Source organism: Balaenoptera acutorostrata, chromosome 1 (assembly GCF_949987535.1).
Source record: "Balaenoptera acutorostrata chromosome 1, mBalAcu1.1, whole genome shotgun sequence".
Lineage (NCBI taxonomy): Eukaryota > Metazoa > Chordata > Mammalia > Artiodactyla > Balaenopteridae > Balaenoptera > Balaenoptera acutorostrata.
Genome location: NC_080064.1, coordinates 198,122,820 through 198,147,193, shown reverse-complemented (window position 1 = coordinate 198,147,193; position 24,374 = coordinate 198,122,820). Strand labels below are relative to the sequence as shown.

The 24,374-nt window shown below is 59.6% G+C and overlaps 1 protein-coding gene across 2 annotated transcripts in view; it reads left to right on the top strand.

Annotated features, from left to right (window-relative positions):
* Positions 1-24,374, top strand: part of SYT2 (synaptotagmin 2) — an 87,385-nt gene that overhangs the window by 46,314 nt on the left and 16,697 nt on the right. Inside the window, exon 1 of one of the 2 annotated variants that reach the window (XM_057530586.1) lies at positions 3,023-3,193. The exons of the other annotated variant lie outside the window; for it this stretch is intronic. The gene's annotated coding sequence lies outside the window, so the exon portion shown is untranslated. Of the gene's footprint in view, positions 1-3,022; positions 3,194-24,374 lie in introns of those variants that run through there. 2 annotated transcript variants of the gene reach the window in all.

Sequence of the window (24,374 nt, the reverse complement as noted above, 5' to 3'; positions counted from 1 at the left end):
ATATTTGGTCCCTGGGGAGAAGGCTGGCAGTAGAGGGACGTGTCCACCCTTTGTTCCTTCTTTACCAGCAGAAGCTGACGCCGTGCGCCAGCCACGGCAGCGCACTGGTCTCTGTACATACATCACCCCTTTAATCCCCACAGTAACTCTGATTTAGAATTAGAGTTAGAACCCCCGTGGTGCAGGTGAGAAACCGAGGCATAGAGTGGTTGCCCAAGATCACACAGCATCCAGGCGGCAGTGCCAGGATTAGAGGATGCTGAGCCTCAGAACCACTGAGATTTACTGAGGTCCTTCCCACCTGGAGCTCACGGGCCGGGGACGGGGAGAGAGGAACAAGAACAGGTGACAGGTGCTGCAGAGGAGAAGCATGGTACACGGGAGGAGGCGTCGGGGAATGAGGCTGGCAGGATGAAGGGGGTGGTGGGTGACAGTGTGGGTGGAGGGGACAGCGTGGGCAGAGGTTCTGTGTGTGGCAGGAAAGAGCACAGCCCTGTAAGGACCTGCAAGGGGATCAGTGCAGCTGGAGCACAGAAGGCAAGCGTGGCAGTGCCAGGTGAGGCTGGAGGCTGGGTAAGGGCCACGTCTAGTGATGTGCACCGGAAGCCGGCAGGGGAAGACAGGGTAGCAGGGGCAATGGCGGGGAGGAGGTAAGGAGCGTCCGGGAGGAAGGCACAGCTATAGCTGTGCACTAGCCTGTGTGGACTAGGGGAGGGCCAGCATCTGGGGTCACAGGACCTGACTCCACGCCTCACTCGGCACCAACACGAGACCTTGGGAAGCCTTTGGGGGCTTCCTGTGCCACAGTGGAGTGAAGACCTGCCCCATCCTTGCCTTGCTGCCTCTGGGATTGTTGAAAAGACTCAAGTGAGATCAAGGCTGTAAGTTGTTTTTACCCCCCCCCCCCCCGCCACCCCACGCCCCGGGAGAGGGGTCCTCTGGTGCTTGAGAGGCTCCAAGCTGCCACGGTGCTCCCACCTCCCCATCTAGTCCCCGGCCCTGCCTGTGCACATGTCACCTGACCCTTCAGAACCCCAGCCCCCAGCAGGGGAAGGGTGCACTGAAGGGAGCTCAAACCTCAAACACAGGTATCCTCCGGAGGAGCAGACAGCCCTGCCTAAATGCTTTGTTTTCCTGTCATTATACCGTTTCATCAGTTCTTGGACCACTTTACTGGAGGCAGCTTTGAGTGAGGCTCAGGGATCTTTTGATCCATTTTACCAGAAGGAGCCATGAGGGCCATTTCATCCATCCCCCTGCACCCAAGCAGCATGACTGTCCAATCATTAAGCCACAGGCTTTCTAATCAAGCAGGATGGCATCCCGGGACCCTGGGCGTCAGGAAATCCCAGCGTCTGACCTGAGTCCAGCCTGCGGAACTTTCAGCCCCTTCCTTCCTCCTCCTGGCAAAAGATGCTTTTGTGGGATTTCAAAGGAGAAGCATTTCTTTCTCCAGGGAGAAGCAGAAGAGGGACAGCCGGGTGACAGGTCCCCCCTCAGTGTGGGAGACCAGCAGCTGGGGTGCGGGGTGTGGAGGGGTGGGAGGAAACCCCTGGTGTCCTCCTGCTGAACAGCTGACCTTGAGCCCTTACCCTCGGGAGGAATGGTGAGGGGTCAGCAGAACTGACTAGAGCGTCTCGGGCATCAGGCCTGTCTCCCTCTTGCCGCCCACGTGCCCCCCAGCCAGGTATGCGGGTGACACACACTCCCTGCTGCGCTGGCGGCCTGGAAACCCTGAGTCCGCGTTTTCTGCAGACCAGGGTCCGTGCCTGGCTGGTTCTAAAGGGAGGCTCCAGCCCAGCGAGAGCAGCAGTGCCGCCGCCGCACTGCAGTGGCCCGGCTCCCAGCGATGTGGCTGGCGGGCTGGGGACGCAGGGAGGAGGGGAGACAAGGGGGGTTGCAGGTACCGGGGAATTCCCGGGGTTCCTTGCTCTGACTCCGCGGAGATGAGGGGCCCCGGAAACCTGAGTAAGGCCTCCCCCAACACACAGGATTTGGGGGTGTCACTTCCTGGGTCGAACCCCAAACTTGATCCAGGATTCTGAGTATGCAGACCGGGAGCAACCGGGGAGAAGCTGCTGAGAGTGGAGGGGAGGGGGGAAGGTGGGGATGGGGGCCGCCTGGCACCAGCGCTACGTTCTGCGCGGCTGAACTGGGGTCCTGAGACCTGGGTGGTGGGTGCTGAGGGCCCAGTATGGGGTTCAGGGGTGAGACCGAGGCACAGAGGCGATCCCGGGCTGGCGTCCTCCCTGCCCGTCCCACCTTGTGGGTGGGGAGTACCTGCCTCTGTGTTCAGGGGGCCCAGGCCTTGCCTTCTCGAGAGGCGGAAGCGGTGGGTTCCCATGAGGGAGCCGGTCCGGGATCCTGTGCCCCAGACGCTTCCTCCTCCCCCGCAGGGTCCCTCCGCCCGGCCCGCGTTCTCTCCTCCCCGAGACGCGGGGGGGAGAGCCCTGGGTACCAGTCGGGACTTCATGCTCGGACGGGTGCTGGGGTGCTGGGCCGGGGCTGTTGGGGCTCTTGGGCCCGACGCCCCCGCCTCCCCCGCCCCTTTTGTCTCCGCCGCTCCTCTTGGCCTCCCTTTTCTTTTCTTCCTCGACTCAGGAAAACCTTCATCCGTAGCCCCCGAAGCAAATCGGCTCCCTCCCACCCGTTAGCTGCTTCCCGATCGCGGGGAGGTCCCCCGCCCGCCGTCCTTCCCAGCCAATCCCCAAGCCCGAGAGGCTCGGAAAGCCCGTGGGTGGCGGGGTGCTGGGGGGAGTGTCGCGGGGGGGGGCGCGGCGGGCGGGGGGCGCCTCCGCAGAGACGGGCTCCCCGCGGGGCTCCGGGGGCGCGCGGCCGGCCCCGCCCACCGCAAACTTCTCCCCCTCCCCGCCCGCGCCCCCGCCTCCTGCCAGCCACCGCCCCGGCCCGAGAGGGGGCGGGATCGCGGGGCGGGAACTGCGCGACGGCCGGAGGGGGTCGCCCTCCGAGGCCCGGCCCGTGCCGCGTGCTGGCGGATGTGAGGAGCATCTCGATTGGCCGGCGGGCGCGGGGCAGGTGTTACTACTGCGGCGCGCGAGGGAGCGGGCGGGTGGAGCGGAGCTGCAGCGGCCGGGCGCCGGGAAGGCGGAGAGGGGCCTGGACTCCGGGAGCGCGGCGTCCCGCCCGCTGCCCTCGCCGAGAGCTCGGGCTCACGGCGCCGGAACGTCCCCGGGTAAGAGGAGCCGGGCGGGGCGGCCGGGGCCGGGGGCGCGGGCGGATGCGGGCGCCCACCTGGGACTCCCGGACCGTGGGCTCGGCGCTCGCGGCGGATGAACCGGGTGCGGAACGGGGCTCCGGGAGTCCGCTTGCGCCGGAATTACCCTGATGGTCCCTGGGGAGGTGTCCTGAATTATCCCGGGAACCCCTCTCCGAGAGCCGCGGGAAGGGCGCCGCGGGGGGCGGATGGAATGGGTGCGCGTTGGAGAGTGGGTGCGGGCGCGGGACCCCAGCCGCGCCCACCGCGGAGACGGTGAGGGAGCGGGGCGCGCCGGGGACCTGGCGGAGCGCGGAGATCGCTTCCTTTCCGCGTCCCCCGCCAGGCCGCGGCCGTCCGGGCCTGGGATGGGCGGCGGCGTCTTCCGCCCCTTCCTCTCCACGAAACTTTTTCATACACGAGCCAGCGCGCTGCCCGGTACATCGGGGGAAGCAAGGTCCCCAGGATCCTGGCAAGCGGCGGAGCTTGGAGAGACCAAGGAGGGGGTGGGGAAGGAGCAGCAGGGCAGTAGGAGAGCAGGCTGTACTCATTCTGCTGTGTGACCTTGGACGAGCTGCTGCACATCTCTGATCTCCGGGTGATGGGGTGCGTGGTGCCCCAGTGGGGAGTGGGGACGTGTGGGGGCAGGGCAGTGGGTGAACAAGCCCACGGGCGCACCTGCCGGGCCTGGGCGCGTACAAATGAGCCGTCTTCGTTCGCCCACCTGTCTGCGGCAGCTCAGCGCTCCCTTCCTGGGGAGGCGGGGCGGGGGGGGGGCGGCGGTGTGGAGCTGCGCTCCCAGCGTGCCTGGGGGGAGTCGGGAAGCTTCCATACCAACCCCGCCTATGACCTTGGACAGCTCACTTATCCCTCTGGGCCTCAGTATCTTCATCTGGAAAATGGGGGTTTGGAGTTCATGGTGTCTGAAGTCCCTCTCAGTCCTGGCCCGCCCGCAGGTGAGGTGAGCTGAGGGGTTGGGGTGCAGCCTCATCCGCGCACCCCTCCTGTGACCTAGCCTCTGGGGAAACTGTAGCTCCCTCCTGCAACAAGGCAGCAGGGCTGTGAGACTCAGAATCTTCCGCATCGCCCACCCTCTTTGTAGGGGCAAGGCCTTTCCTGGAGAAAAGTTCCCAGTGCTGGACAGGAGGCCTGTGGGCTCAGGGGGTGTCAGGGGCCTCCCAAGGTCACGCTTGTGTCCAGGATGAGGAGGAGGATCTGAAAGGTCTGCACCGCGATGGCCCATAGCACCCCGCTGTGCACCTCGCTGCCCTTGCTGGGAGCGTCTAACCTGACGCCTCCTTGGGGTGCCTCTGGCTCTGTTCCAGTGGAGATGGACGGTAGCTCCTCACTGAGCCTCAGGGTGCTGTGGAGAGGGTCCTGGTTTAAGATAGGAGGCCTGAGTCTAATTCTAGGCGCTGCTTCCTGTTCGTGTGACCTTGTGTGACCTTGGGCAAGCCCCTTTCTTGCTCTCCTCGCCTATACATGGAAGGGGTTGAACTAGATGACTCCCCGGGACCCTCCCAGCCCTGCAGTCCTGTGGCTGCAGTTCTGGGCTGGAGTCTGATCGTAAGAAGTGGGCTTGGTTGGGTGATGGGGCAGGTGGCCCTGGAATTCCCAGTGCACATCTGTCCGCAGAGTGGAGACAGCTCGAGAGAGTTACTCGGTATGAGTGGGCCACAGTCTGGTCCTGCGCGCCCCCGCCATGCATCCTCGGGAGGCCCGGGCTCACTGGTTAGTGGCTGTGTGACCTTGAGCAAGTTACTCTGTGTCTCTGAGCTTCAGTTAGTTGTCGCGACAAAATGGTAACAGCTGTGGTGTTTTAGGTTGTTGTGAGAAGTAAATGAGAAACACATGTACGATGCTTAGTCCAGTGCTGAGCCTTCCAAGTCCCGAGCGAGCAGCTGCTGCCGATGAGAAAGATAAAGACCTGCGGGAGCAGGGACAGAGGCCGGAGGAGGGGGGTGGGGGTGGACTTGCGGTGTGATCTCCCTGCAGCTTCCAGAGCATCTCTGCAGAATGGGGACAGCGGCGCTGCCTGCCTCTCCCTGTCTCTGTCTCTGTCTCTGTCTTGGATCATTCGAGTGATTCTGCAGCAGAAACTTCACGGGAAAGAAAGAAAATGCTTGACTTCCCTGTAATCTCACCTCTTTTCCGCTGGTTCCCCCCGCCCCACCTCCTGCCACACCTCCCATCCCTTCTGCGGTTACAAGATGGGCTTCACTCCATCCCCGCCCCAGCCTTCGAGGAAGGAGCCAACTGGAGCCCAGAGGGGGTGAGGCTGGCCCCCTGGAGTGAGCAGCCAGAGCACATCTGCACCCAGGGCTGCGGCGGGAGAATGGCAGAGGCACTGGCCCTGCCTGGGGGCACTCTCGGGACCCTGGGATGTCAACACGGGTGCGCTGGTGGGTGGGTAGTGGGGTTACCCTAGACTTGCCGTGTGACCTTAGGCAAGTCACACCCCTTGGGCCCCTGTTTTCTCAACTGCAAAGTAAAAGGTTGGTTTAGATGCTCAAAGGGCCTTCTGACCGTCTTGCCTGTGACCCTGTTGGCTCTGCCTTTGCTGAGGCTGGGGGCAGGGTGGGTGGGAGGTTTGCGGAGTCACGTGGGCATTGCCTCTCACCACCCCTCTGTTAAGGTCCTGGGACAGCCTGCGAGGAGATGATGACATCTCCTCAGCAAGAATGCTGATGCTTAAGAGTAAAGGCTTTGCAGACAGACAGGTTCAGACCCCTATCTTGGCTCTTTCCATATTAGCTGTGTGAACTGGGGCAAATTACTTGACATAACTGAGGCTCAGTTATGTCATCTGTGAAATGGGAACAATGTTACCTACTTCTTAGGGTTCTTCTGAAGATTACACGGGAATAATTTATGTAAAACTTCTGGGATGTGGGGAGTTCTTAGTGTGAATTGAGTGCTGCATGAGGAATGGGCTTTTTGAGGTTCTGTGTCATCACAGAGGGGACTCAGGCTAGAGGAAGAGTGGGGACGGAGCCCACCGTCCCGCAGGTGTTGCCACGCACAGCTGCTGAGAAGCCCTGCCTTCCTCATCCTGTTCTCGCTGTACTCTGCCTGGGGCTTCAGGAGCTGGTTCTCGTCACAGGGCCTTGGGGGCAGGGGCTGCAGGCGGAGGTGAGTCTGCAGAGAGGAACTGGGAGGCTGACAGAAGCCCCTGGTGACAAGGATACAAGGCAGAGGCCCGACAGCCTCCGTTCAAGGTTAGTTGTGAGGAAAGGGCTGGAAAATAAGGTCTTGGAGAAAAGGCATCATCGCCCACGGGCCGTGCGTGGTGAGTGGACCACAGCTCGGGACGCCGGAAGGGACCTTGGGCGTCATCTCATTCAGTCTCTGATTTTTTTAATTTAATTTTATTTATTTATTTTATTTATTTATGGCTGTGTTGGGTCTTCGTTTCTGTGCGAGGGCTTTCTCTAGTTGTGGCAAGTGGGGGCCACTCTTCATCGCGGTGCGCGGGCCTCTCACTGTCGCGGGCTCTCTTGTTGCTGAGCACAGGCTCCAGACGCGCAGGCTCAGTAGCTGTGGCTCACGGGCCTCGTTGCTCCGCGGCATGTGGGATCTTCCCAGACCAGGGCTCGAACCCGTGTCCCCTGCATTGGCAGGCAGATTCTCAACCGCTGCGCCACCAGGGAAGCCCTCAGTCTCTGATTTTGATGGTGGGGCAGCTGGGCTCAAAGAGGGGGCGCACCTTGCCCAGTGTCACACAGCATCCGAGCACCGGTGACGGGGCTGCACCTGCCCTGTGGGTGCTCAGGCCGGTGCCCTTCCCACTCTCCCCATGAGCCACGGAGCAGCTATTTTCCATCTCTTCTAAAATCAGAGCACGAGGTCAGGGGCCTCGACTGAAGCGGAAAGGATGTGAGATCATCAAATCCAACATTCCCAGGTTGCAGGTTAGAACACTGAGGCCCAAGAGAATGAAAGGGTCGGCCTGAGGTCGCCCAGAGCCAGAGACGCGTGCTCCGAGGCCCGAGCTCTGCCAGTGACACCAGCTGCTGCTCTGCTTCTCTTGGGCCTGACAGGCTGCGTGGCAGCAGGACGGCCAGACGTGGAAAAACAAAGCCCACGGGCTTGGGCAAGGGAGAGAGGACAGAAAGGCAGAAACATTACTTCCAAGACCCAGATTTCCTCTCTTGGCTTTCTCTCTTGGCCTGGCTCTGCCGGCCCTTCTGAGCTGTTCCGTGACAGCCTGCCCGCCCTGTAGAGAGGAGACAATAGCCAGCCCGCTGGCCTCAGTGCCATCGGTGACACGAGTGAAAGAAAGTCAATATTTGCCCAGTGGCAAAGGAAGGGCAATAAGTCCGATCTGGGACGGGAGTGAGGGGAGTGATTCTGAAGAGCGAGGTCGCAGCGCCTGGGGCCTGCGGCGTCAGCACTCGGCTTCTAAGGCAGCCTTTGGATCCACCGTGTTAAATCACCCTTTGTGTGTGTCTCGGAGAGCCTGCACCCCGCCCGCTGCGCTGACCCCCAATACATTTCCCTGATTGCTTGCAGCTGGCGCGCCCCCAGCTCCCTGGAGGAATGGACTCCTGCACAAAGGCCTCGGAGCGGACGGCCCCCTGAGCGGGGCTCGGGCTCGCTCCTTATCTGGCCCCTGAGCCCAGGGAAAGATGTGGAAAAAGTCCTTGTCAGGTCAAGGGAGGCTGTGCCTGATTTTTTTTGTCCTGCCTTTGTTTTGTTATCTTCTCGTTTTCCTTCTCTGCATCCTGCTTGCTTGTTCTGTGTCCTGAAGTTGGGGAAGGGCCTGCGGGGGAGAAAGGGCCAGAGCCCGGAGCCTTTCCTCCACTGAAATGCAGTTCCTGAACCCACGGCAGCTGCCGGCTGCTATAGTGGCTTTTGTGGTCGCCTGGGATCGCACCTTCACAGGTTCACGAAGGGAGCTTTGGGAAGCAGAACGCGACTGGGGCGAGGCCCTAGGGCTGCACTGGGCACAGGAGGGGCTGCCTGCCGTGGGAATCCGCCAGGTGGGAGACTGTGGGTGGATCCACCAAGCCCCCTTCGTCTCTTGGGAATGCTCTGGCTGTGCTGCCTGCCCCAGAGGGGCCCCGCGACGTTCCTGGTGGTCAGGGCTGCCACCCAAGACTAACCCCGGTCCCCTGGCCCCCAGACGATCACAGGGCTGGCGGTCCCTGGAGACCGGAGAGCCAGGGCAATCAATGTCCCACGTGGACCTGGGGCAGCGGCAGGGAGACTGAGGGAGGGCCCCCTGCCTCCCCCCCCCCCCCCCCAGCCAGCCCTGCGACCTGGTCTGATCAGCCGTCCAGCAGCAGCAGGGGCAGTGGGGCAGCCTTCAGCCGGAGGCAGCTTGCAGCCTGTCCGCCGGGACCCCTAGCGCACAGCCCTGGGCGAGAGCGCAGCCCAGAGTGGACTCCCTGCGTCTTCCGGGGCCCTGGCCCATCGGGGTGGGGTCTGGGGTGTGTGGACCTGGGACGTCACAGGTGCCCAGCTCCGCCACCCAGGCGCCAGGTGCCTCGTCCAGCCCCCATCTCCTGCAGGACCGTAACTAAGTTACTGCAACACTGGGCGCCTCAGTTTCCTCATCTTTAAAGTGGGAATAAAAGAGTGTGTATGCCATACGGTCGATACGAGGATCCAGTGTATTAATGTTTATGTGAAGCTCTGAGAACAGTAAGAGTATGAAGATTTCGCTGTTGTTATTATGGTGCTTCTTCAAACCGAAGGGACACTTTGTAGATAAAGAAGCAGCGTGGGAGCCTAGAGCGGGGGGTGAGGCAAGGCTGTGACGGTATTTGGTCAGAAGGACCTGGAATCCAGTGATTTTGCTGTGAAGTTACCGCGTGCGGCCCCAGGCAAGCTGCGTCTCCCCACCCCTGGACCTCAGTTGTCCCCTCTGAAAGGTGGAGAAGGGTGACCGCCTCCCTCGCGTCCCCCAGGATGCCCTGGATGACGGTCTGAGACGCTGGCCTCCTCCCGTCTCACCTCTGACCAAGGCGGGCTTCCCGGTGGAGGCTCTGGCCTGTTGCGCTTTCTACAAGCAGCACCAGCCCCAGTGCGGCGCTCTCCCCACAAGGACAGCGGGTTCTGGGTGGCTGAGCCCGCCCTCTCCCAGCGTCTGCTCCTCCTTGGTCGGCCTGCCCCGGGCGGGAGTGTTTCTGGACGTGGTCCCCGGTTGTACAAGCAGAGAGTCGGGGGCGGGGGAACGTCTCCTTCGAGCTGGGACACCTGGTTGGTGACCCTGGGACGGCAGGGGGGCCCTTCCTCCTCACCCGCGGCCAGGCTGTCTGCAGTGCGAGGAGGCGGGGTGGGCGGAGGGTGGCTTGAGGCACATTCAGCACCTTTCCCGCCAGGCGCGTCCAGGGCCCTGGTTGATGGCACCCTTGTCCCCTTGTCCCCTCCCTCGCCTGCCGCCTTCCTTCCTGCCTGCTGACAGTATTGGGCAGATGATTAGGCCAAGGGCCTCTGCTGAGGATGCGGAGTGGCACGCTGCAGGTACCCAGGCCACCAACTGAGTGATGCCCGCTGCCCCATAGCCCTCTGGCCGGTCACCGGGGTGAGTGGCAGGTATGGAGAGGAGAGGCTACTTTAAGTCTTCGGAGCTACTCAGGGCCTTGGAAATGTCGCCTCCTCATTATCATTTTGCCAAGAGCCCTGGAGATGAGTTGTTTTGCCAAGGTCACCTCCAGGGTCACCTCGAAAGCGAGCACAGCCCCCAGAGCCCACTGCGTTTCGTCCGCCCCACCCCCTGGCTTCCTGAAGAAGGTGTTGGGCTTTGGCTGGAGTGTAGGGTCCTGGTCAGGTGCCTGTCTCCTGTGACCTTGGCCATGACCTTAGATCCCATGGAACGTCCTCCCTCAGGAAGCTGGAGGTGTGATGAGAGAGCTGGAAGGACTTCCTGAGGAGCTCCGTGAGAGAGGAGGGGCGAAGGCTTTTCCCAAGGTGTTTAGGAGTCAGGCTGGATTCGGGCTCGGGAGAAGCTTCGGAAAAGAGCCCCAGACTTGGAGTTCAGTACCACAGAGTCCAGAGTCAGACCCTATAGCCTCCTGCCCAGACTGTGGGCCGATGCTCGAGCTCTCTGAACCCATCACCCTCCTCAAAACTGTGATCAAAGCCCCTTACCTTACAGGGGTTTGTAGATTTTTTACTTTTAAAGACGGCTTTACTGGGATATAATTTACGTACTGTACAGGTCACTCAGCTGCAGTGCACAGTTCAGTGGGTTTAGTGCAGTTAGAGTCGTGCATCCACCACCACCATCTAACTTCAGAACATTTTTCACCCAAAAGAAAAAGTATGAACATTAGTGGTCACTCCTGTTCTCCTTTTCCCCAACCTCTAGCCAGTGGATAATCTGTCTTCTGTCTCTGTCAATCTGTCTCCCTGGACGTTTCACATAAATAGAATCGTTCATTATGTGGTTTTTTGTGACTTGCTTCTTTCACTTACATATATTTTCAAGGTCCAACCACATTGTATCATGTATCAGTCCTTCATTCCTTTGAATTGCTGAATAATATTCCGTTGCAGGGATAGACCGCAGTGTATTTATCCATGCATCTGTTGATGGGCATTTTGGTTGGTTTTTGACTGTTGTGAATGCTGGTGCTGTGAACATTCGTGTAAAGGTTTTTTTTTTTTTAATTACTTAATTAATTAATTTATGGCTGTGTTGGGTCTTCGTTTCTGTGCGAGGGCTTTCTCTAGTTGCGGCGAGCGGGGGCCACTCTTCATCGCGGTGTGCGGGCCTCTCACTGTCGCGGCCTCTCTTGTTGTGGAGCACAGGCTCCAGACGCGCAGGCTCAGTAGTTGTGGCGCACGGGCTTAGTTGCTCCGCGGCATGTGGGATCTTCCCAGACCAGGGCTTGAACCCGTGTCCCCTGCATTGGCAGGCAGATTCTCAACCACTGCGCCACCAGGGAAGCCCCGTGTAAAGGTTTTTGACAGGACGAATGTTTTTATTTCTCTTGGGTACATACCTAGGAGTGGGATTGCTGGGTCAAATGGTACATAGTCTGCTCTCTGCATCTGTGGGTTCTCCTCCACACCTGAAGATTCAACCAGCTGTAGATTGAAAATATTTGAAAAAAATTCCAGACAGTTCCACAAAGCAAAATTTGAATTTGCCACATGCCAGCAACTATTTACATAGTATTTACATTGTATTAGGTATTACCAGTAATCTAGAGGGGAGCTAAAGCGTGCTGGAGGATGTGCTAGGTTATATGCAAACACAACGCCGGTTTATATAACGGACTTGAGCGTCCTCAGATTTTGGTGTCTGAGGGGTCCTGGAACCAGTTCCCATGGAGACTGAGAACAACAGTACTTTTTAAAAAAATATTTATTTATTTATATTTATTTATTTAGTTGCACCGGGTCTTAGTTGAGGCAGGCAGGCTCCTTAGTTGCGGCCTGCGGACTCTTAGTTGCGGCATGCGTGTGAGATCTAGTTCCCTGACCAGGGATCGAACCCGGGCCCCCTGCATTGGGAGCGCAGAGTCTTAACCACTGGGCCACCAGGAAAGTCCCAACGGTACTTATTTTTAAAGCTGCTGTTTACTTGACCCTGTTCTGAGTACTGTATGTGGACAGCCTCCTTCAATTATCCCAGTTCTCTGTGAAGCAGGTACTATTATTATTCGCATTTTACAGAATAAGGAACCTGGGGCTCAGAGGTTCCAAGGGTACTTGCTGGGGAGCCAGGCTTGAACCCGACACACTGGCCTGAGTGCAATGCTGTGGGAGCGTTCCCTGCCCACCACATGGCCCTCCTGGGGAGGTGACCAGACCCCTGCATCCTCTGTCCCCGTGTGCGGTTTTAGGGGCTCCTGTGTCCCCCCAGTATGGAAAGCCTCCCACATGGCTCTTAAGAGGCAGAGAGGACCTTCCACCTGGGGTTGGGGCGAGGGAGGCGTCCCAGCTCTGACTCCCCTCCTGACTTGGAAAGAGATTTCCCTTCTCTGGGCCTCATTTCCTGCTGTGCAGCAGGGGCTGGGGTACCCGATCCTGGGCTTCCTTCCAGGTCGTACCTCCCGTGGAGATTCTGCGCCGTCTTCCCAGCAATGCTTCTCCCACCTAGTGTGCCGACCAGCCAGGTGGGGGCTGAGTGCGGGGGGCGGGAGGCGGGGGCACCCACCACAGACCAGGGGCTGGGGACCTCCTGGATGTCAGCCCGGGAAGAGCCGCGTCACTGTGTGCCCCGCACCTGTGCCCCGGTCCTGCTCCCTGGAGCCTCTGTGGCCTCAGCGGTGAAGCACCCAGCCGGCTTCTGAGGCTCGGCCCTCCTTCCTGGGCTGGGCTCATCCGTGGGAAAGTGCTGTGCACACAGTAGGTGCCCAGTGTGCGTTAGGCGACTCCGAGCCTGCCAGCCCCATCTGGTGACACCGGGAGAGGCAGCCGTGGCCGCCGTGCGTCTTCCTTCCGCGTGTCCGCGTCCTGCAGCCTTTCCTGGCCCTCCTTCCACTCCGCATTCGCGCTTCTGGCGCCTGCTGGTCAGAGCTCCTCCTGGATCCAGGCGCTGTGTCCCGAGCCTTTAACCCGCAGAGGGATCAGCGGCGCCTCTGGGGAAGTGCCTTCTGCGAGCTGGCAGGTGGCAGTGGAGGATGTGAGCGATGGCTGTCTCCTCCAGAAGCCTGCGCGCCAGATGGAGAGGACGGGCTTCTGTGGCGGCCCAGACCCAGGGGGACCACCGGAGTGTCTCTGGGCAGGCGGCCGGCGTGTCCCTGGGTCTCGGCTCTTTGCCTGCCTGAGGCCGGGGCAGTCCCGCAGGCCTGGCCTGCCTCCCCCCAGCTCTTCCCACCGAGTGTGCTCAGTCTCCAGGGTGGCCTTTCCCACCTGTGGTTGCTGAGCTCCCCCCGCCCCCGTGCCTGTGCCTCCCACTGTTTTTAAGCTCCGTGGGCCCTTTGTTTTTTTTTTTTTTTTGGCCGCAGCCCAGCTTGCAGGATCTTAGTTCCCCGACCAGGGATCGAACCCGGGACACGACAGTGAGACCGCCGAGTCCTAACCACTGGACCGCCTGCCTGCCCCGAGGCGCTCCAACACTCACCTTTCCTCTCACGCACTCGGGGGGCTGGGCCGGGGCTCCCTTTTCTCCTGTCAGCACCCCCTCCACCGTCCCTCCATTGGCAGGAGCCGGGCTGGTCCCCATCTGGTCCAGACTCCGCCCTGTCCTGTGGCCCGCTCGCCGCGGGGTGGCAACACCAGACAGAGCCCAGGCCCCAGAGAAGCCCCCACCCTACCCCGACCCCTGTTCCAAACCCAGAAATAGCACAGTTCAAACCACCAAATCAGTAAATAGTGTCATCAGGGTTTATCGGGCATGTGAGGACCAACTGTGAACTGGGAGCTTTCAAATTCAAAGACTGACGGGAAGCTCGGGCGGGATGCCCCAGGATGGTGCATCTGGTGCCCGGGAGACTGTTCACCCTTCACCTTGGTTGCTCATTGCAGCAAGGTTTCCAGACACCAGGGGACTGGTCAAAAGTGACAGCAGGCACACCGCAGTAGAGACAGGCACACGAAGTTTTTGGTTTGCCTGTGCATCTAAAAGTTACGTTTACACCAGACTGCAGTCTTTTAAGTGTGCAGTAGCGTCATCTCTGTAAAAACAACATACGTGCCTTGATTACAAAACACTATATTGCTAAAAAAATGCCCAAACACCTGCACTAGTAACATCAAAGATCACTGCTCGCGAATCACTGCAGCAAATATAATAATAATGAAAGTTTGGAATATTGTGCGAATTCCCAAAATGTGACACAGAGACGCAGAGTGAGCAAGGCTGTCAGGAAAATGGTGCTGATGGACTTGCTCCACGTGGGGCTGCAACGACCTTCGATTTGCGAAACGCACGATATCTGCGAAGCACGGTAGGGTGAGGTGTGCCTTTGTCTCCTGCGGCCTTTAGGACGATGACTTGTTTCTTTTATGATTGTCAGAGGCATTTACAAGAAGTAACCTAGGTTAAGGTTTGCTTATGTTCATGAAATAAGCTAGATGTACTTTTGCTTACGTGGCTTAAATGGTTTTGTCTGCTCAGGGAATTTCTGAAGTCTAGTCTCTATTTTGTATTTAATTTTAACACCGCCAGGCTGTCCCTGCAAGAGTCGTGATGTTACAAAGAGAACCGTTGGGCTCCCCAAAAACTGGGTGGCAGCTTCCTCCTGAGGACAAGCTGCCTGGGGAACCGGCCACTTGGCAGTAGGGGTGGGGTGGAGGTGTCAGGGATTTAGAGATGTGCAGGGTTAGAAAGGGGGCCTTGAAATTCGTCTAGGCCAACGCTGTGTCGCTCCCTGGGTCATGCCAGTAGTGGTCTATCCTCAGCTTGAATACCCCCAATGACAGGGCACTCATTACCTCACAAAACCAACATCCCGTCAGGATTTCGGCAAGTGCTGAGGCAGAGATTCTCTCCTCACTCTGAGCCTGGATCTGTGCTCCCACACCGTGAAGTGGGGAGCTGCCGGGGAAGGTCAGGCCCCCAGCCCTTGGTGCCGCTGGAGTTGGAGGAGAAGCAGAGAAAGCCACAGGGCAGTGTCTGGGCTGGGAGACGCGTGGCAGGTCAGGCAGGAGGAAGCTGGCTTCTTCAGGGAGGATAATTGTGTCCTGGGATTTGCACGAGACGGTGAGTTGTCAGGGGTATTGGCGGGAACAGGCATCTCTGTGTGAAGAGTGAAGGGCATGTCTTTTTTTTTTTTAATTAATTAATTTTATTTTTGGCTGTGTTGGGTCTTCGTTGCTGTGCGCGGGCTTTCTCTAGTTGCGGCGAGTGGGGGCTACTCTTCATTGCGGTGCGTGGCTTCTTGTTGCGGTGGCCTGTTGTTGCGGAGCACGGGCTGTAGGCGCACGGGCTTCAGTAGTTGTGGCTCACGGGCTCAGTAGTTGTGGCTCGTGGGCTCTACAGCGTAGGCTCAGTAGTTGTGTCGCAAGGGCTTAGTTGCTCTGTGGCATGTGGGATCTTCCTGGACCAGGGCTTGAACCCGTGTCGCCTGCACTGGCAGGCAGATTCTTAACCACTGCGCCACCAGGGAAGCCTTGGGCATGTCTTTTCCCCAGGGCCCGCCAGGTGTCTGGGAGGAAGGAGGCCCTCGTGGAAATGGGGGGGACAGACTGCATCCTCCTCACTGACTCCCCGCCCCACCGAGGGCAGGCAGGGCTCCTGGCTCAGCCCCCGTGACGTTTGCCCCTTGAGGGTCCCGAGGGGGAGGGAATGAGGTAGCGGTGACTTCATCCCTGCTCAGCCTGCTTGCTCATCTCTGAAGTGGGCACCAAGCACTGACCTCACGGGGCTGAGCGTGGAGAGAAACGCAACATGGCCCTCGTGGGGCCTCCCCCTCCCCCCGCCCCGTCCTCCCACAGTGGGACCTGCTGGCTGGGGAAGGAGCCCTGGCGGGGGGCTGGGAGCTCGGGGTCCACGCCCTCAGGGAGGCCTCTGTCATGGGGAGAAGCCCGTCTGCTGCGCGCCCACCAGGGCCTGAGTCTGTGGATCTCTGGAGCTGCTGGGGGACTGCCCGCTCAGCAGGGAGCCTGCGGGGACCTGGGGGAGCGCATGAGAGGGAGGGTCAGGTGCAGGGTGGACTTCCAAACAGTCAGACGTCCAGGGGTCCTTCCCAAGGCTGGACGGGGCAGACGCCGCCGCCTAGGTAATCAGGGAGGTGGTGCTCACGCCCTAACCCCCCGACTCTCTGGAGGCTCTGAGCTGCCCTGCCCCTCCCCAGGATTGCTTGCTTATCTCCCTCCTGTTGGGCCATCCAGGACCCCAGGCCCGCCCGCCCAGACCGTGACCGCTGGGCCCCGGGGTGCGTGGGTCTGGCCTTGACGGGCCTGCCTCTGCTGTGGGTCTCCCTCCTCTCTCCGAAGCGGGGGCTTGGCGGGCAGGATGGTGGTTGCGGAGGGGAGAGGGCAGCGCCCAGTGGACCCCACCTTCTCAGTTACCCGCTGCCAGGCCCAGCAGCCGCGCTGCTCCGGGGGCTGCTCACACGAGGGGCTGTCACACGGGCAGGAGTGACCAGTCTGAGGAGCGGGCAGAGCTGGGAGGGAGGGGGGGGCCTCGGACTCCCACCCACCCCTCCCAGCTCCCCTGCTTCCTGGACAGAGCCGCCTGGGCCGCTGGGCCACATCTGCCCCCTCGCTCTGGGGACACAGGGTCAGATGATGCGCATGTGTGACGCAGGGGACTGAGGAGGGGCACGTGTGTGTCCTGGGTCCACTCTGCATCCGACACACATGCGGCTTCATCTCAGCGGCTGCCCTGGGGACGGACACTTGCCCTGTGCGGAGCCGAGGGATCAGCTCTGAGACAGAGTCCGTCTCCGGGGCTGCCCGGCTGGGATGGTCCGGTTCCAGCGTCCCCTCACTGCCCACCTCGTGCTGCTCACAGACGTGACGTCTTCAAGCCTGGGGCCCCCGGGAGGAGGGGTGCCGCTCTGCAGAGGGTGGAGGGAAGGGGGCAGGTCTCCTGGCACCTTCGGAGGCAGAGGCCCCTTCGCCCGAGGGACGGGCCAGAGGTGACGGTGACGCCAGCGGATGCAGGTGGCCTGCGGCCCTCCCAGCCCCCAGGCGCTGTGGTTGTGCCATGTGACCACCCGGGAGCCCGGCCCCTCGTCAGGGTGTAGCCTCCCGCCCCAGGGCGCCCCATGTTCCCACGTGCGGCCATATAACACGCATCACACGGGTGTTCACACATCACACACGTGTCACACACGTGCCTCTCCGGTTCCCTGCTGAGGCCCCTCCCAGGTGGCCTTGGGGCCTCCGTCCTCCTGTGTGACCTGCGGTCCCGCCGTGTGTGTATGCGTGTGTGGGGGGTAGGGGATGGCGCACAGGCTCCACCAGATGTGGGGGCCCCGCCTGCCAGCTCCGTGCGGGGCAGCGGTGAGGGGTCGGCGGTCTTCTCAGAGCCTGTCACCCCCGTCACCCCTGCCTGCTGCCCTTCCCTCTCCACGGCGCGCACACACACGGTACACACCGCACACACACACTGTACACACCACACACACACCACACACACACTGTACACACCACAGACACACCACACACACACTGTACACACCACACACACACGGTACACACCACACACACCACACACACACTGTACACACCACACACACACTGTACACACTACACACACACTGTACACACCACACACACACCACACACACACTGTACACACCACACACACTGTACACACCACACACACACCACACACACACTGTACACACCACACACACACGGTACACACCACACACACCACACACACACTGTACACACCACAGACACACCACACACACTGTACACACCACACACACCACACACACTGTACACACCACACACACTGTACACACCACAGACACACACTGTACACACCACACACACACTGTACACACCACAGACACACCACACACACACGGTACACACCACACACACCACACACACACTGTACACACCACAGACACACCACACACACACTGTACACACCACACACACCACACACACTGTACACACCACAGACACTGTACACACCACAGACACACACTGTACACACCACACACACACTGTACACACCACAGACATACCACACACACACTGTACACACCACACACACCACACACACTGTACACACCACAGACACACACTGTACACACCACAGACACACACTGTACACACCACACACACCACACACACTGTACACACCACACACACTGTACACACCACAGACACACACTGTACACACCACACACACACTGTACACACCACAGACACACCACACACACGGTACACACCACACACACCACACACACTGTACACACCACACACACACTGTACACACCACAGACACTGTACACACCACAGACACACACTGTACACACCACACACACACTGTACACACCACAGACATACCACACACACACTGTACACACCACACACACCACACACACTGTACACACCGCAGACACACACTGTACACACCACAGACACACTGTACACACCACAGACATACCACACACACACTGTACACACCACACACACCACACACACTGTACACACCGCAGACACACACTGTACACACCACACACACACTGTACACACCACAGACACTGTACACACCACAGACACACACTGTACACACCACAGACACACTGTACACACCACAGACATACCACACACACACTGTACACACCACACACACCACACACACTGTACACACCGCAGACACACACTGTACACACCACACACACACTGTACACACCACAGACATACCACACACACACTGTACACACCACACACACTGTACACACCACAGACACACACTGTACACACCACACACACCACACACACTGTACACACCACAGACACTGTACACACCACAGACACACACTGTACACACCACACACACACTGTACACACCACACACACTGTACACACCACAGACACACACTGTACACACCACACACACCACACACACTGTACACACCACAGACACTGTACACACCACAGACACACACTGTACACACCACACACACACTGTACACACCACAGACATACCACACACACACTGTACACACCACACACACCACACACACTGTACACACTGCAGACACACACTGTACACACCACAGACACACTGTACACACCACAGACATACCACACACACACTGTACACACCACACACACCACACACACTGTACACACCGCAGACACACACTGTACACACCACACACACACTGTACACACCACAGACACTGTACACACCACAGACACACACTGTACACACCACAGACACACTGTACACACCACACACACCACACACACTGTACACACCGCAGACACACACTGTACACACCACACACACACTGTACACACCACAGACATACCACACACACACTGTACACACCACACACACTGTACACACCACAGACACACACTGTACACACCACACACACCACACACACTGTACACACCACAGACACTGTACACACCACAGACACACACTGTACACACCACACACACACTGTACACACCACAGACATACCACACACACACTGTACACACCACACACACCACACACACTGTACACACCACAGACACACACTGTACACACCACAGACACACACTGTACACACCACACACACCACACACACTGTACACACCACACACACTGTACACACCACAGACACACACTGTACACACCACACACACACTGTACACACCACAGACACACCACACACACGGTACACACCACACACACCACACACACTGTACACACCACACACACTGTACACACCACAGACACACCACACACACACTGTACACACCACACACACCACACACACTGTACACACCGCAGACACACACTGTACACACCACACACACGGTACACACCACACACACACACTGTACACACCGCAGACACACCACACACACGGTACACACCACACACACCACACACACTGTACACACCACACACACACTGTACACACCACAGACACTGTACACACCACAGACACACACTGTACACACCACACACACACTGTACACACCACAGACATACCACACACACACTGTACACACCACACACACCACACACACTGTACACACCGCAGACACACACTGTACACACCACAGACACACTGTACACACCACAGACATACCACACACACACTGTACACACCACACACACCACACACACTGTACACACCGCAGACACACACTGTACACACCACACACACACTGTACACACCACAAACACTGTACACACCACAGACACACACTGTACACACCACAGACACACTGTACACACCACAGACATACCACACACACACTGTACACACCACACACACCACACACACTGTACACACCGCAGACACACACTGTACACACCACACACACACTGTACACACCACAGACATACCACACACACACTGTACACACCACACACACTGTACACACCACAGACACACACTGTACACACCACACACACCACACACACTGTACACACCACAGACACTGTACACACCACAGACACACACTGTACACACCACACACACACTGTACACACCACAGACATACCACACACACACTGTACACACCACACACACCACACACACTGTACACACCACAGACACACACTGTACACACCACAGACACACACTGTACACACCACACACACCACACACACTGTACACACCACACACACTGTACACACCACAGACACACACTGTACACACCACACACACACTGTACACACCACAGACACACCACACACACGGTACACACCACACACACCACACACACTGTACACACCACACACACACTGTACACCCCACAGACACACCACACACACACTGTACACACCACACACACCACACACACTGTACACACCGCAGACACACACTGTACACACCACACACACGGTACACACCACACACACACACTGTACACACCGCAGACACACCACACACTGTACACACCACACACACACACTGTACACACCACACACACACTGTACACACCACACACACACCACACACACACTGTACACACCACACACACACCACACACACACTGTACACACCACACACACACCGTACACACCATACACACACCGTACACACCACAGACACACCACACACACCACACGTACACCACACACACACTGTACACACCACACACACACACTGTACACACCACACACACACTGTACACACCACACACACTGTACACACCACAGACACACCACACACACACCGGACACACCACACACACAGTGTACACACCACACACACACTGTACACACCACACGCACACAGTGTACACACCACACACACACTGTACACACCACAGACACACCACACACACAGTGTACACACCACAGACACACACTGTACACACCACACACACCATACACACACTGTACACACCACAGACACACATTGTACACACCACACACACACCACACACACTGTACACACCACAGACACACCACACACACTGTACACACCACACACACCACAACACACTGTACACACCACACACACACTGTACACACTACAGACACACACTGTACACACCACACACACACCACACACACACAGCACACACTCTCATATGCTCACATTAAAAGGCATTTGCTTTCAGCCCAAGCCCCCGTCCCAGCTCCTTCGGGGGGGCCGTGTGTAGCAGCCCTTGTGTGTCAGAGCCCGTAACGTTTAGCCGGGAAGACAGTGTGTCCATTTTTAATGGTTTTTAGCTGAACGTGTCATTGTGCGTCTGGAGGAAGGATAATGGGCCGTGGGGCTGCGGTCCCGCGTGCAGGGCGGGTTTGTGCCGTCGGGTCATCACTGCTCAGCCGGGGCGCGGGGCTGCCCCTCCTGCCCGCATCCACAGCACGAGGTCGGGTGCCCCTGGGCCCCTGACACTTGGGGGGCCATGCCAGGCCCAGCCTTGCTCCCCCCTCCTTCCCACAACCTGCCTCCGGCAGCCTGTGGTCCCCGTGTCCACGGACCCCCCTCAGTCACCCTTCGTGGTCCCCCCTTCCCCACCTGCTTGCTGAGACCCTGAGGCCCATGAGGGCGCCTGTGGGTTTGGGAGACACTGCGGGTGCTGGGTGGGGTCGGGCTGTGGTCCTGACGGGGTGTCCCCGCCCCCTGCGCCCGAGGTAGTGGCTGTGGTGCACCTGGAGGGGCGTGCAGCCTTTCCCCGTGTGACGTTTCACACATGGGCTCTGGACCGCGTGGTGTGCAGGGTTCCCTGGGCTCTCGGGGTCTGGGTTCTGCTCGTCTGTGATTTGTGAATCCTGCACCCGGATTCCAGGTCCAGGGAGAACGGCCCATGGCAGATGTGTGGGGCCTCACGGGAGCTTTCTTCTCTGACCATCCTCACTTTCGGGCGTGCAGGCGGAAGCCTGGGATTCGCTCATCTCAGCCTGGACGCGGGGGAAGGCAATGGCGCGTGGCTGGAGCAGGAGAGATTGAAGTGAGACGCTGGGAGGGACTTCCCAAGGCTGGGGCCCTGGGGCCGGTGCAGAGCAGGCTCTGCTTCTGCACGCGGGCGGTGGCCTGGCTCCAGGTACAGGTGTCCACGGCCGACCCAGGCAGGCACACGAGGAACTCACAGAAATGGGCAATTTATTTTCAAAACGAGCTAGAAAATTAATTCATTCAAACTTTAGTCTCCACCTCTCCTAGGACCAAATGTTGGACTGAAGCATGGGTCCAGAAAAATGAAGACAAACTTATTCTTAAGTATCGATCTACTAAGCCGCTGGCTTCAGCGAGATGCATCTTGCTGGTTAACCTGTTTCCATCGCATTCCTTTGGCTTCTGCAAATACAGCGTCGACAAAGATGGAATCTCCTCAGCTCTCCGTTATCCGTATCGATGGAAGCCGGGCCTGAGTGTGTGGGGTGTGTGTGTGCACGTGGGTGTGTGTGTCGGGGTGTGGGCACCTGTGCCCTGGCAGGGGCGTGGGGGTAGAACTTTCTCGTCTCCCAAATGGGGTCAGGCTCCATTTAGGGGTCGTGCTCCTCTGGGAGCGCGCGGAGGGGCCCAGAAGCAGCAGGAGGTGCGGCTGCGTCTTTGGCGCAGGTGGGCGTCAGCGTGAGGGGCGGGGGAGGGGGAGATGGGCGCCTCCCGCCGTCTCCAGTCCCGTCGGCGAGGCTCCCTCTGACCCGGATCCAGGGCCTGGGCCCCTTGGGGGTCTGGCCGAGACGACCGTCCCTTTGCTTTCGCTCGGGGACACTCGGAAGAGCTTCCGTGTGGGGTCAGGGCGGGGAGCGGGGCTGCGGCCCCTCGTGGGACCAACTCCCGGGGGAGATGCAGGGTCCGAGGGCCTGGGATAGACGGTCAGAGAGCCGAGTGGCCACCCTGGGGAGATGGGCTGGACGGGCAGACAGACGGATGGGGCCCTGTTCCTGCCGCGGAGGTGGGGGGTCCGCAAGCTTAGGCCGCGGCGGACTGAGGCCCAACCTTCACGCCGACCTGTGGGGCAGATCACTCAGCTGTCTGAGCGGAAGAGCCTCGTCCCGGGAGGGGGTGATGCCGCAGCCCCTGCCCCCCAGCAGGGCAGGTGAGGACGGTCCAGGCGGGCACAGCCTCAGGGGCTTATTTTCCTTCCAACACCCGGCCTTGGGCCCGCACTTCCCCTGGCCTGACCCTCGGATCTAGGGGTCTCAGGGCCTCGTTTTACGGAGCGCGGCCCTAACCACCTGCCTCGAGGTGAGCGGCCCCATTTCCTCCCTCCCTCCCTCCCGCCGAGTGGCTGGGGGCGGGGGGGGGGGGGTGGCGCTGTGGCAGGTGACCTGACTCTTGACTCGTCACCAGCGCCACCCTGTCCCCTCTCCTGCGCATGCACTCTCTGCGGGCATCGCTGGCTAATGCGCCAGTTCACGCTTCACGCTTCACGCTTCCTGTGCGGGAGCCGCGGGAGACTGCTTCATCCATCACCCTCAACCCTGGAGCCCTGCCGAGGACTGCGGCCTGAGCCCCTGGCGAGGACCGCTTCCCCTCCCCCCCGCTGTGCTCCAGGGGCTGCGGGTCCAGCGCCGCCCCCGGCAGCGCGTGCTGTGTGCCCTTGGACAGGTTACTTCACCTCTCTGGGCCTCTTCCCCACAGGGGTCTTGAGAACTGCTGTCCAGTATCTTTGCTTCCTTAGCTTCTGGTGGAATAAGCGGGGGTGAAACCCCCCCCCCTTAGGCTTATCCGGAGGGAACTTGAAGCCTCGGTTTTTTGCTGGAGAGATGGCTGGTGATTTCCCGAACATTCCCCACTGGGTAGGTCTGACCCCATCTTGCCGCTTCTGACGCGGAACCCTCTGCCCCTCAGAGGCGCCGGAGGCGCAGTGTGCAAGGGCTGGGGCTGCTTCTCTCTTTACCGTTTGAGCTGGACTCTGGAGGCTGTGGAGGAGGCTTCCCGGTGCTGGGGGAGGGCGGGCAGCTCGTCCAGCCCCGCGCCGGGCCACCGCCCGCGCGGCCGGGAACAGGCCTAAGGCCCCGCCGGGCAGGACGCTCGGAGGGCCCAGACCGGCTGCTCCCAGGGGTGCACGCCCCCCCACCCCCGTCACGACAGGCTCCCCAGGCCCGTTGCCCCCGTGCTGGGGTGGCGCCCCTGGACCCGCCCGGGGGCCGTGGGGGCAGCCGAGCCCCGCCCGCCCTGTGACGCGAGGGTCTGTGCTGCTGGCTTCCCCC